The sequence below is a fragment of the Oxyura jamaicensis genome, chromosome 11, assembly GCF_011077185.1.
Source record: "Oxyura jamaicensis isolate SHBP4307 breed ruddy duck chromosome 11, BPBGC_Ojam_1.0, whole genome shotgun sequence".
In the NCBI taxonomy this organism is placed as follows: domain Eukaryota; kingdom Metazoa; phylum Chordata; class Aves; order Anseriformes; family Anatidae; genus Oxyura; species Oxyura jamaicensis.
Genome location: NC_048903.1, coordinates 6,958,616 through 6,972,069, shown reverse-complemented (window position 1 = coordinate 6,972,069; position 13,454 = coordinate 6,958,616). Strand labels below are relative to the sequence as shown.

At 35.6% G+C, this 13,454-nt stretch overlaps 1 long non-coding RNA gene across 3 annotated transcripts in view; it reads left to right on the top strand.

The window, feature by feature from the left end:
• LOC118172705 overlaps positions 1-13,454 on the top strand; it is a 95,553-nt gene that overhangs the window by 57,101 nt on the left and 24,998 nt on the right. For 2 of the 3 annotated variants that reach the window (XR_004753826.1, XR_004753827.1), the window contains exons 3-4: positions 5,751-5,816; positions 9,228-13,342. This is a non-coding gene — a long non-coding RNA (uncharacterized LOC118172705). Of the gene's footprint in view, positions 1-5,750; positions 5,817-9,227; positions 13,343-13,454 lie in introns of those variants that run through there. The other variant, XR_004753828.1, reaches the window with a different exon arrangement.

Below are 13,454 nucleotides of genomic sequence, written 5' to 3'. Positions count from 1 at the left end.
TATTACTCTAAAGGAAATTGTGAAAACTCTAAAGATTTACCTCCTTTATTTCAATTACCATTTTGTCTTGTTGTTGCATGGTCTCAAGGTGTGTTACCCAAGCATGTCATACTGTAGTGTGTTTATTACTTCTTGCAACGTCTTTGCAATGTAAAGAAGTGTTACATTATCATCCTCAACAGTTGCAGAAATTTGAGGCATACATCCAGCAGAGTACAGAGATACTCCAAATAGCAGAGCCAGTGCTAAGACAAGAACTGGGAATGGCGCATTTGCAGTGGCACAGTACTATGCCTGAGTTAATAAGCCATGTATCTCAAGGGTGTCCATACATGCAGGTGAAACACCACACAAGCCTGGTATCGCCTGAGGAGTGCTTACGGGGCAGACCTTGTATCCTGCATAGTCCGTGCTGCATATCGCACCAAGCAGCAGCACAACCTTAAAGCATCATTAGCATAAACTTCTCTGTTTTGTGGCATCTGAGTCATAAGGCTACATTTTGAAACTGAATCCGTGTCTCCTGAGTCCTTCATTAATGTCACAGACCATTCTTCTTTTCACCTCTACATGTAAGCTAATTTCAGTTTTGTTTTCATTTCTCAGGGTTTTATATGCTTGTAAGGCACCTCTCTATGAACTCTTGCCTTTCTCTAATTACATTGATTTCTTATCCTTTATATTTTGGGAATTTACTCTTCCCCTCCAGAATTAGATGGTGAACATCGTGCTGCTTCCTAAACCAACTCTCATTTTCAATTCACTGCTGAAGTGCACTGGCAGAACAGACACCTGCTGCTTGAAGGACCAACCTCTGATTAGTTGTTTCATGTTTGTATCGCCTGCTAGTCAAACAAAAATTGTCATTGCATTATTGAGTGGAGGAGAATGCTGCGGCTGAGACAATGCTGTCTACTGTGGATTTGCTGTATGCAGGCCCACATGATGCCAGAGTATAATCCCAGACAGTGATTCCCTTTTAGTCTTTAAAAGCTGAGGGGATCCACAAATCTGTGTTGTTCTCTGTATTCAGGAGCAAATCACAACTACAGAAGTGGATTGAATTGTTTGATGACTGGAATATATATGTTTTCTGAGGGGAAAACTGTAGAATGAACTGGGGACTAAAGGCATTGCAATTCCAAAAGATTTTAGTAAAACAAACAAAAGACACAAGCAAAACAGGGAAATTAGCTGGCAGTTCTCAGTTGCTCTGTTGTCAGTAGGTAGGAAACATCACTGGAGCGGTCATGATTAATTGAAATAAGGTTGACTGACCAGAGGATATACGTGTCTATGCAAAATAGCGATGAGTAAGCAAGTGTAAAAGGTTATTATGTGGCTTCAAATGCTGCATCAGTTCTTTTAATCTGAGAGAGAATTGTGTGGATTAAAATTATAGCCAAACATGGTAGATGGAGAGGCAAGAGTATATGATTTCAGAACCCTCTAGAGGCATTTGTAATAGAAAAACATCCTCATGTACAATTCCATTGTGTTTAGCTAACATTGCCATAGTGGTAGTTTTAGGACAATTGGAATGTTTTGGAAATATTACCACATTTAAATTTTGAAGTAATTCCTATAAAAGCTAATTGTTATTGCTCTAAGTCAATTGTCTGATTTTCTTGAAAAATAGTGTTTATAGGCCAGAATATACGTTTTAATTTTTATTTATTTTATTTTTAATCATTGTCAGAGATATCAGTGGATTTACAGCTATATACCTACAAGCAAAATGTGGCTGTTCAGATCCTCAGACAGCAATAACAATAGTGAATTCTGAAGCATATCTATTTCGGATTATGGGTAGTGGATTTTTCTTTGAAATTGGATTTATAGACTATTGTTTACTAGAATTGTTTCTTTTTTCATTGTATCATTTAGAGTGGGTGTTTACAGATGCACTATTACCAGAGTTACTTATAGTAAGATCTGTTTTGAGTTAAACCAGGCAGGCCGTGCTAATTGCTGTACAGAGACACTCTACGATGTAATATACAATGTCACTTAAGCCCTGTTCATAAAAACCTGAGTTTTCAAATGTTCAGTGCATTACAATGAGTTTTGGTTTGGGCTAAATTGCACTATTGATTTTTTGGTAATTAGGTTTTAATGAATTGTGTTCACTCAATTGTAGGTTTGTCAAGGGAATTCAAAGAATGGATTGTGATCATTTTATTCACTTTATTTATTTATTTTTTAATGAGTCTAACATTAGAGAGCTCCTTTTCTAGACATCAGTAGTCTTGATTTTTGTTAGCTTCTTTCAAGTCCAGTGGATAGTTTTCTCTATTACAGTATTAGTAAAATTTATGTAAGACTGTAGGAATTTGGCTTGCCTAAAAACTGATGAAGTTATCCAGCTCTTAGAAATTTTGGTTTTCATACTGTTGCTTCCCTATACCATTTGTGTTTAACTGTTTGACTGAAATTGGTCTATATGTTTTTTGTTGTTGTTGTTGAACTTTGACTCCTTTTGCTTGCTTACATGTGTTTTAATCTTTATCCCTGGTCACTAAAAAGCTGCTTTTCCTTGTTGATGCTTAATCAAAGATCATGGCAGTAGACAATCCCCTGTTCTGATTTAGTAACATGCCATGTGTTCTCCATTAGCTTTTCTTTTAGTTTATTATTATTATTTTATTATTATTAATATTATAGTTTATTAAACTATGTGCTTTAGAAGGAGAAACACATGCTGTACATCAACCCCCAAAATACAGATAAAACATTGATTATACAGTTCAGTTTATTCCTGAGGGGTCAGAGGCACCTTCAGTAGCCTTGTATTTATGACTTCAGTCACTCTTCTAATGGGAAATCAACATATTTCCCTGAAATAGTTAAATAGCTTAAAAATCCCTGTTTAGTGATTTGTTTATTTATATGTAAACTTTACCTTTCTCATAATCTTTGCTAGTGTATTGGACATTCCACTTTGCTGGACAGCAATCATGAATAATTTTTGCTGCGCAGAGTCCTGGGTCAGCACAACTTTTTTCTGAGCTGGGCAGTGAGAACGTGGCCCTTGGTGGGTAACCCTCCAAGCAGGACACGGTCTGATCCTGACCAGTCAGCTGCCTCTTGCAGGGGAAATGCCAGACTCTTCACGGCACTTGAGTGGGCTTTATCTTTCTTATGGTGATCACAGCTAATCCCAACAGCAGATTAACTTGTTCTTCCAACTCCAGCAGGCTTCTCCCTCCCTGAGATACCGTCTTTAATGAATATCTGTATGCTTAGATACAGGGCTGTTTGCCATCCCAAAGCAGTGGTGGGCCTCTGTTGAGTGCCTTTCCAGACCAGAAGTAGCGTAAGTGTCAGAAAGGTATGAACCAAAGCTAACGTATCCCAGAGAGATGTGACATATTATCTTCTTTTAGCTTCATAGCCTTTGCATTAGAATTTTTAGATGCATACAGCTGGTTTGGGATGCAGAGAAATAGATATACAACTGCTTGCATGTGGTACTTTCATGTAGTTTTCTTTGATGCTGACCTACCATATGCCCTTGAGTAAATAAACCATTGAATCTTTCTATGCTTTTGTTCTTCCTACACATCTTTTTTTCTACCTTTTATATTCAATCCGTAATATTGCAGCTTTTTATACTGAAACACAAAAACAAACCTTTTCTGATATATTTTACTGCTTTTGTCATTAATCATTGCAAAGAAAGGATCTAGCGTGTGCTTTCTTTTGTATAATTTGCACTTGCTTAGGTACGAATCAGGCAATTCAGACATGAAAACATGGACAGTAATTCAGGCTTGCCATATTTTACCATTTAATTTCACTAAGCATGGTCATCTGTGTCTTTCAAAATACATATTAAACGTAACATAGTTCCATGCCCCCACTGTACAATTAAAAAAGGACACCAATCTATTACAACTGTGCCTGAATACTTCTAAATTTGTGCACAGCCATTTCCATGTAGAAATATGCACTTTGCACATGTGGCTGTGCAGTTTAATGCCATTAATTTAAGTTTATGATATGAACACACCTGCATGTAAAACACTTTTAAAATCTGGTCATGCAGATCTTTCTTTTTTAATGAGGTTTTTGTTTTTTCTTTTGGGCAAAAATCTGCATATATTTGCATACTTTATGTGTATTTTTAGAAGAGGTCACTGTAAATTGGACTTACAAAATGGTAAAACACAGCCTGGGTATACCCAAGTATGTCACTCATGGAAATATAAAGAAGGATATGTAACCCAAAGTGGAGATCTCAGACCTGGCTAAAATGTGAAAAATCTTTTCTCATTGGCTAAGGAATACAAAAATGTTAGGTCCACAAGAGTGTGTTCTCCAAGCTTCCCTGTGTTTTCCTCTGAAAAACTCACTCTTTTCTTTCAATTACATTTGATTTTGTTATTACTATCTATCCATGTAATAGTGATATTAATTTTCTCTCTCTCTAGCTATGATGTAGTTTACTGATAGTATTGCTTGTCATTACAGTGTTAGTGTCAGTTGTGCAAAACACTGCCAGGCTTTTTATTTGTTAGGATATTACCAACAAATTACTAAACTAAGCTGTTTAGAGGTAATGCTGCTTTTCAGGTTTTTAAGAACATTTTAATCTGGAGGAAGACAGAGAGAGAAGAGTAGATTTTTGGTGGCAAAAGCAAGTATTTCCAGATCAAGAGCTTTCTTCTTGTTTTCTCTTAGAAACTTGCTTTTGCCATAAGTTACGTCCTTGGATTCCTTTCCCTGTGACAGCCTCCTTCTGTTTAAATCCATGCAGTCGAGCAGGACAAAACCAATTAGCTGAAGTAAGGTGAATAGGATACTTAGTGAAATAAATAAATACTATGCATAAGTTAATTATCCTGCTCAGTTGCACTGAATTAACAAGCAGGATGAGCTTGAGTTTGGATACACATACATTTTAACTTTTCCTCCCCAAAATTATCTAACTCTGGTGTGTTTAAAAAGCAAGATTTGCTGGCATTGTTTTCTTGTGCGTTCCTGTGTCAAAGTATTTGTCAGCAAATTTCCAACTGTTTTATCCATTTTAAAATACCTTAGATGACACGGTTTCAAGGATCTCCGTTAGAAGATTATTCTTCTTATTATGGGCAGATATGTCAAATTATTAGCATTACCTTACCAAGTTCAGCCTTTGCTCAGTTTCATCCCATTATTCCTACCCCATGGGCCACAGTAAATATTTTTTCCTATTCTTGGCATTCATGTCTTTCAGACACTTAAAGATGCTTATCATTGATCCCTTAGCTTAGACACAGAAAAAGAAAAAAAATGCTTAACAATCCCTATTTTAAAGTATAAGATGCAGGGGTACAGCATTTTTTTAGTGGATAAATATATCTTAATAAACAATTTTATAATGTATTTGCAAAACATACAAGGAATTAAATATGCATTATTTTTTCTTTAATTATTGAAATAAAGTGGATTTTTTAATTGATCTGATCCTTTCAGTTGACCTGTGTTACAACTGTTGGATCAGACTGGGGATTTTGAATCATCCAAAATGTAACGTTTGTCCTGCTCTGAAGGTTAAACACCTTCTTAACTGCTTACTTATTTCTGCTTCATCCGGTGTTGACTGGGGGACCAGATCCACCTCATTTCCTAGTAGCATACTGAGATGGTTTTCTCTGAGACATGCTGCAGTTGTTTACAGCACATATATATATACATATTCAACCCTTTGCTGAGGCTGTAATTGTTTCATGCCATCACTGATTCTTTTTTCTTGTTTGCCTTTCTAGTTATCAATATTGTTGTCTGTCTTAGAACTGCAGATTTTCCACAGAAGAAAAATCGGTTGTGTCAAGGTAAGTGAACAGAACTATATTAGATTGCAAACATTCTTGTTCTAAAAAGGTTGCTTTTATCTTTGACGCTTTGTGGTGCTGTTGTCTGCATGTGTATGTATGCTCCATGGTGAACACCTACAACTGAGGAATTATTCAGATAGTGAACAAGAAAGCAAAAAAAAAATGCTGCTTGCCTATGAACCTTGCTCCATAAAGAAAATGCATCAGAGCTATCAGCAAATATTTCTCCAAGATCTCACAAACTAAACATTCAGATAAATGGAATTTGTATGCCTTTCTGAAACACTGTTAGCTGATGTTTTAACTAGCACAAAAGCCTGATCATCATGTATAAGCTCTGCTGAAGATGTATCTTGCTTTTTCCCATAGCTTTGTAAATTCTAATTCTGAATACTCCTATTTTACTCCTGAAATGTTCTGTTGCATTTTTTGTTATGAAACATAATATCATCGTACTGTCAAAGTACAGACTAGTAATAAATAAAACTATCAAAGTTGTTTTAATAAAGCTAAACAAGTAACATCCTGTCTGCCAATCAGCTGATTAGTTTTTCTTTCTGAACATGTATTTGATCTTGATTAGTGATACTTTCTGTTGCATGTGTTCTCTATCCATGTAGTTACTAATACTGAACATGATACCCACCATTAAAAATTGGAACTGTATTCACTAGCTATCATGAGTTCGGCTCTGGTTCAGGCCAGTACTGACTTAAAAACATACTTCATTGCCCTAACTAGCTAAAATTGATTTATGCCAATGGCAGGTAACAAAAGGTTCCAGGGCCTCAGAAAGCCCTTTCTACATCTTAGTTCCTACAAACTGTGTTTCTAGCAGATGGCTGCCTTTCAGCTCCCTAAACCTCACATGGGGACTGGAGGAAACTGAGAAAACTTGCAGTGCTGTTACTGTAGTACAGCTAATGACAATCCTATGGCAAAAACAAACAAACAAAAAAAAAAAAAAAAAAAAAAAAAAAAAAAAAAACAGGAGAAGAGGCTGAAGCATTCTTATAGGGTTATCTCCTAAACTATACTCATGTACAGAAAGAAAATACAGAAAAATACTGCAATGGGCTATTAAAGGGGAAGTTCAGATAATAAGGCCCATCAGATAGTTAGCAAATACTGCTGGTAGGCATATCAGAGTTCTGCACCTGAGAAGAACAGGAATCTGCTCTCAGGAGGGTATTTTAGAACCAGCCCTGGAAGAGGCAGGATATTGACAGAAGCAAGCGGTCATGGTGAAATGTTGGTGAAAAATAAAGCAGGGAGAGAAGGGAAGAAATGGAAGACTGAGAGGACACAAAATAAAACAGGTCTATACAATTTAACAGATGCAAACAGTGAACTTGAAAATATTCCTGTAAATGTCTGTTACCCTAAACTAGCTCCTGGTAGTGCTTAGGTTTTTTTTACTTAGTTCTGTTTCAAGCTTCATTGAAGATTTCTGTTCCTATCAGAGATAAAATAATTGTTTGGTCAGCAGTAAACAGAAGCTTGCTGTTACTTCAGTGGGACCCATTTCATCTCTTTTTTTTTTTTTTTTTAAATTATTATTACTGTATGCTACTTCTTTATTATTACTTCAGTTATATAATCATAGCTCTTGCAACCACAAGAAAGAGTTCAGGAAACCACTGAAGCTTTACCTTTTTAGAGAAAAGAGCACAATGGCACAGAATATTTAGAAGAAAATGTAATCTGAAGGAGTTACATAGATATTACTGGAATTACATCTGGAAAAATAAAGTGATTTAGTAATTACTGTCCTGGCATGGTTTATATTTAATAAATTAATTGTATTTGCATACATCAAGTGTATACACAGCGATCTCAGAGTCATCCCTGTCAAATTTCATGAATCTATGAGTCAGGTAAACATCTGCAGGCAGTACAAAAAGTGCGCTTAGTCAGACAATTTATCAGGACTGCATAAAAACTGCTTCTCACAACCCTTCCCAGTTAACTGAGCCAAGACGTAAAATAGCATCTGCAAATGTTTGACTCTTGATCCCAAAGCCAGGAATCATTACTAGGCTGTTCACAGAGTATAGCTTGAATGTGTTATGTCCAGTAAAGCAATATGGCACACAACCAGATACTACAGTCTTAAATATGTGGGATGCTGACTGATTAAAGTTTATATTAATGTTACCATTGTCAAATCCAGTTTTATCTTCATCAACGTGTAGCTGATGCAAAAAAACATTGTCATCTTGGCAGTAAAAATAAGTCTCTGTCCAAGATGGTCTGCAAAATACATATCCTTTCAATTCTGACTGGTCTTTGTCTTGATAAAATCACTGGTGATTTTTAAATGATTTTCACAGCCACTAACCAGAGTTGAAGTACCATGAAGACAGCAAAGTTTCTGAAAATAAACACAATTTCAGTTGGTCTTCACCTGAGTCTAACTACAGTCCACGTTTGTTTGTTTGTTTATTTTACTACTCAAAAGCAGCTGGGGATTCAATCACTGTTTGCTGTTTGCCAGGTATGTTTTTGGACAGTGCAACAAATTAGTTAAAAAACCCTCCCTGTAAGTACAAAAAGCTGTACAGGAGACAAAACATGAGTTAGTGTCTTTTTTTCAAGATACACTTTAAAAATGGTCTTAAACATCAGCCTGAGATACTGGGTGCTCTAATGCTAAAAATGGAACACTTACCAGAAAACAATTGTACATTTCTACCGAGAAGTGTATTCTAAGAACCTGCATATTTAACGAAGTAAGAATGATTTGTACAGGCAAAGAATTTGAACATTATGTTCACTAAAAGTAGCTCATACTTTTCTACATCCTTAGACAAACTAATGTGAATCGCTTCTATAGGCTTACTGGGCTTTCTTCAGTAGACACAAGGATAGTAATCTCAGGGCAGTATAACACAAGGAAAGCATCAATTTCAGGGGTACCCCGGCTAGTCCCAACTGGCAGTCTCATTATCATTTGAATTAATGTTGCTATTTAATAAACTCTATGTGAAGAGCATGTGCCCATATACATGTCTGATTGGCAGAGCCTTTATAAGACTTTCACATAAACAATGGTTTCAAAATTACTCATAAAATATGTGACAATCAATAAACCTTTAATAATTGTCAGCAAATTAAACATAAGGGTTCAAAGACTTATTTTTGTAAATAGAGAATATAGATGGTGTAGAACTATTTTTGCAAATAATATTCCATTTATGTACATGTGACTGCTGTATAACCATTTATTTAGTTGATTTTCTGATGGGGTGGGTGTCTGAACTATGAAATGATATGTCTGTTTTCCCTCTTTCACTGGTCAGCTAATACAGTCAGCTTCCTTCCTCCCATCTCCTCCTCTGTATCTTTTTGGCTGTAATCACGTTTTATAGCCTGCACTTCTAGCACTTCCTTTCTAGTCTATAAAAGGCCAAAAGGAAGATTCAAATAAGTCTGAAGATAAGTAGTCAGGTCATCTAATTTATCTCCTCTACGCTGACTTTTGTTCATCAGTTGAGTTGCTGCTTTATAGATGAGACAGTCTAATTAGGTCCAGAGAACATCATCCAGGAGTCACTGCCTACTGTAAGGTACTATACTTCAATTTTAATGAAGTATTATGGGACTCTTAGTTTTAAATACTTCATTCATTACTGTTAGGATAATAATAATATAATAAAAGTAATTTATCTGGATCAGCATTTTAGAAAGAAACATATCTGACGCGCAGTGCATAAACAATGAGTAGCCAGAATATTTTGGAATGAGTGGTATTTATTATCCTTATATTCTTGAAAGTGAGGAAAATGATACTGAAGATGACAGACCCACAGCGGTTGTGAAAGGAATGAAAATGTTGCAAAGGAGTTTTACTTGTCATACCTACTACAATGTTTTAAAAAAACAATTTTGAATTTCCAAAACAGCATAGCAGCATTTACAGCAAAATAAAATCCACTTTTTGGCTACAAAAAATCTCAAGAAAAACAACTAGAAAATCCAAGAGCAGTTTAAAGCTAACATTCTCTAACCATTAAATACGTTTTCATAAAACTGGAGACGCTTCTATTTCCTTCCAGCTAGAAGGGGCGCTGCATGATCTACTGGAACTATCATTTATATTTTCTTTCCATAAAATCAGTTAAATGTTATTAATTGATCTTAGTTCTGAAGGTAATTTCTTTTCTCCTGCTTCCAATAATACTTGCAAAATTAAAAAGCACTGTCAATGTTAATGAAGGGGAATAATATCAGGACCTCTTAATTATATATGCTGAAATTCATCCCCATGTCTTCAGAGGAACTCAGTGAATGGGGAGTTTACTTTTTTATGTGTCACAAATCTGCACCTTCCTGCTTTTGATATTACTTACAATTTCCACTTGGAAAATCTCTGTTTTAAATCTCCAAAATTCATTTAACAGGAAAGAATGCAAAGTCAAAGCTTCGCTAAAATTAGTGTACGTGATCTTGGGCTTCACCTGAAGCTCATGAAATCATTACATTTCGGATACATTGGTTTAGCACATCTCAAAGGAAGAGGTTTAATATATGTCAGATAAATTATCTCTAGAAATGTCTGTTTCTTGCCATTCATTGACTGTAGTGGGATCCCAGGCAGCCACCTCGGATATAGATGCCTGTGTAGATTCAGACACTCAGCAGACAAATGGAAAATCCCCCTCCCCCTCTTTCCTGCCACCTGCCCTATGTCTTTCCCTTGACTTCAAGGACTTAGCTCTAATCTTTCATCCTCAATTAATTCAGGAATGAAAGAATGATTTTCATTTGCTTTCCACTTCTATTTTAAGAAAGGAAACAAGGGTTTTGAGGGAAATCTGGGGATGGTTTATATTAGTGCTCAATTACACATTATTTAGACAAGGGTAAATATTAGGATTTGAGAATCCAGCACAAGAGTAATAGATTTTTCTTTCTTTAAGGAAAATAGCCTATTTGCTTTACTGCCAAGCATTGACTGTTTCAATATGTTCAAGCCTAGAAGGCTGAAAACGACGACACAGATGTGATTCACATAGGGCTCACCAGCATGGTGCTTCAATGTTCTGGCTTGTTGGAAAGCTTCCAGGGGATTTAGGAAAAGAACATACTGCAGAAATGCAAACCATTATTTAGCCAATTAGTTAGGAAAATGTGTTGTTTCAGCATGATCAGATTTAGCTTTGTTAATTTTTATTTGTTCTCATTAAAATTTCCCCACGCAGAACAAAATATTTAGTCACAGAGCTGTTATCTATAGTTAAAATGGTTATTTATCAATCAGAAGAAGTTTTAGAGTATCCTGTGTATAGAAGGCTTACATATCTCCTAGGTGACTGTAGGAATAAAGTACAAGCGTGCTGCATAACAGGAAGGCAAACCCATTATTCTTTAAGCAATGTAGCATTTGAGCCTAGGTCAAGTTTCGTACATGAAGTTTGAGTATTTTGAACATGTAAAGCCTAATTAAAAGACCTTTAGAATTAGATTCTTCTTTCCTAGAACAAGTATTATCAATATATTGGGTCTGGAGAGAGGTGAAAGAGACTGTAGATAAATGCTGCTCGGTGATGCTGTTCTCCTTCCATGATCCCCTTATGGACTGGTACAACTGACAAATGTCAGGCTATTTTTAAGCATGTAATTAAATTATCTTGTTTTACATAAAATTAAGACACATTACTTTCTTGTTATGGAGATGAATGTAGTGTAGATGCAAAAATTTGCAGATGAGAATCAAGAGTGGTTTTACAGGAAGTACTTTCCAGGCTTTCCACATAGTGATGAAATATGGTATAAAGCAGCACAGTGTCAATAAATCTACAGGATAAAGGTCAGGTTTACATCGATGGACGGAGCTGGCAAATACATTTGTTCCTGCAATGTCTGTGTTTTAAATGCCACCCTCTGATGAACCCAGTGCAGAAATACACTTTAGGGTTTGATGAGATGTCAGTTTTGTTCAGTGCTGATCAAATAAGATGAATGAAAGTGAAACAAGAACAAAAATATTACTTCTGTCATTTATTTTTTATGCATTACAGGAAGTGGGTCAGTCGGGGAGATTTCTCTTAAACAAATAGCAATCACTGCACAATATCACCCATTGATCTATTTCACAGCAGGCAATAGCCTTTTTGTCAGAAAGGACACACAATTCAAATACCACGGAATGCATAGAAATGCCCAATGACAGGTTTAAAAAGTATCTTCCCCTCCTTTTATTGACAAGCCATCCCTTTCCACAGATCAATCTAGGCTGCAGAGGCAGGGCATTCCAAAAAAACTTCCAGATCTACAGGGAAGGCAGATATTCAATAAAAAAATGTGGAACATAAATTTTGCGTAATGTAAAAGAAACATCATATTTTGCAAAAATAATTTGTTCTTTATGATAGGAATATGAAGATACCCGGTGATAGGGCAATTGCATAAGCCTAACCGTAGCAATGTGAAGGCCCTCTGCTTAGGCTGAGTGACATATCGTATCATTAATTTATCTTCTTCACAAAACATTATCAAATGCTAGAGTCCATGTATCCTACACGATTGTAAATGTTTTAGATAAAAAATAGCTTTGTGGATAAACTGTTCTGAAAATGTGACGCTTGCTTTTTACACTTAATTTGCATATGAAATTATTTTAAAGCATTTAAATTCAATATCCTGCTTTGAGTGACTCTAAGCCATTGTCATGTGTCTGAAATTAGGGAGCTAAATTCATATATATGCATTTAAATAAGTGGTTTGAGTTCCTGAGCATTTATGACCTGCGTGGAGGTAAATGTTATTTCCAGTTTATCATCTGTATGTCAGAGCAGCTAAAAAGCAATACAAGAAATGCTCTAATAATATTTTACAGTTAATAAGGAATTTTTGCTTTATATCTATTACATATTCAAATAACTAAATACTTTGCCTGACAAAATATCTTAGTTGATCATAAAATTCGCATATCTTCTTCTGAAGATGTGTATTTTAATGCAGTGGCACCCATAAGCAGAACAGATTAGATTTAATTCAAAAGATTTCTGTCTACTACTTTGCCCTGTTATTTGTGGAGGTCAAATAAAAAACTAAATTCTAATGAGTGTCTGGCATAGAGTAAGCATTCATCTAGTAATGAGCCGAGATGTGTGAGAAATGCCAAGAACCTCTCACCTCTGGCTGAAGTCTGGGTTTACAGGTAGCCTATAATCTTCACATTATCATGTTCCTTTTTAGAGGAATAATCCTCCTCTTCAAAAATGGGGAGGGAAATAACTACTTGTGAAAGGGAACATCGGTTACAGGAGCAAGCTAAACAGAGGAGAAAGGGACCTATAGGCTGATTTGTTCCTGCTCTGTCCACTTGTTGGATTATACACAAATATTTAAATATTTACCATTCGATATAAAAAGATGACAGATCTTAACCATGGTAACCACTGTGTCACTCACTATTTAGTAGACCTCTGTTACCTGTGCAATGCCTAGAAATGCCATTGAAATATAAGCAAGTATTCAAAGCTTCAAAATTTGTTGATTATATTGTATAAGGTATTTGGGAAAATAATAATAATAATATCATACTATTTATATTCTCAATAGATATACAGCTCTTCAGAATCTTCTTAGAACATGAAGAGAGGTAAATGATGAGAGAAAATCTGAGAA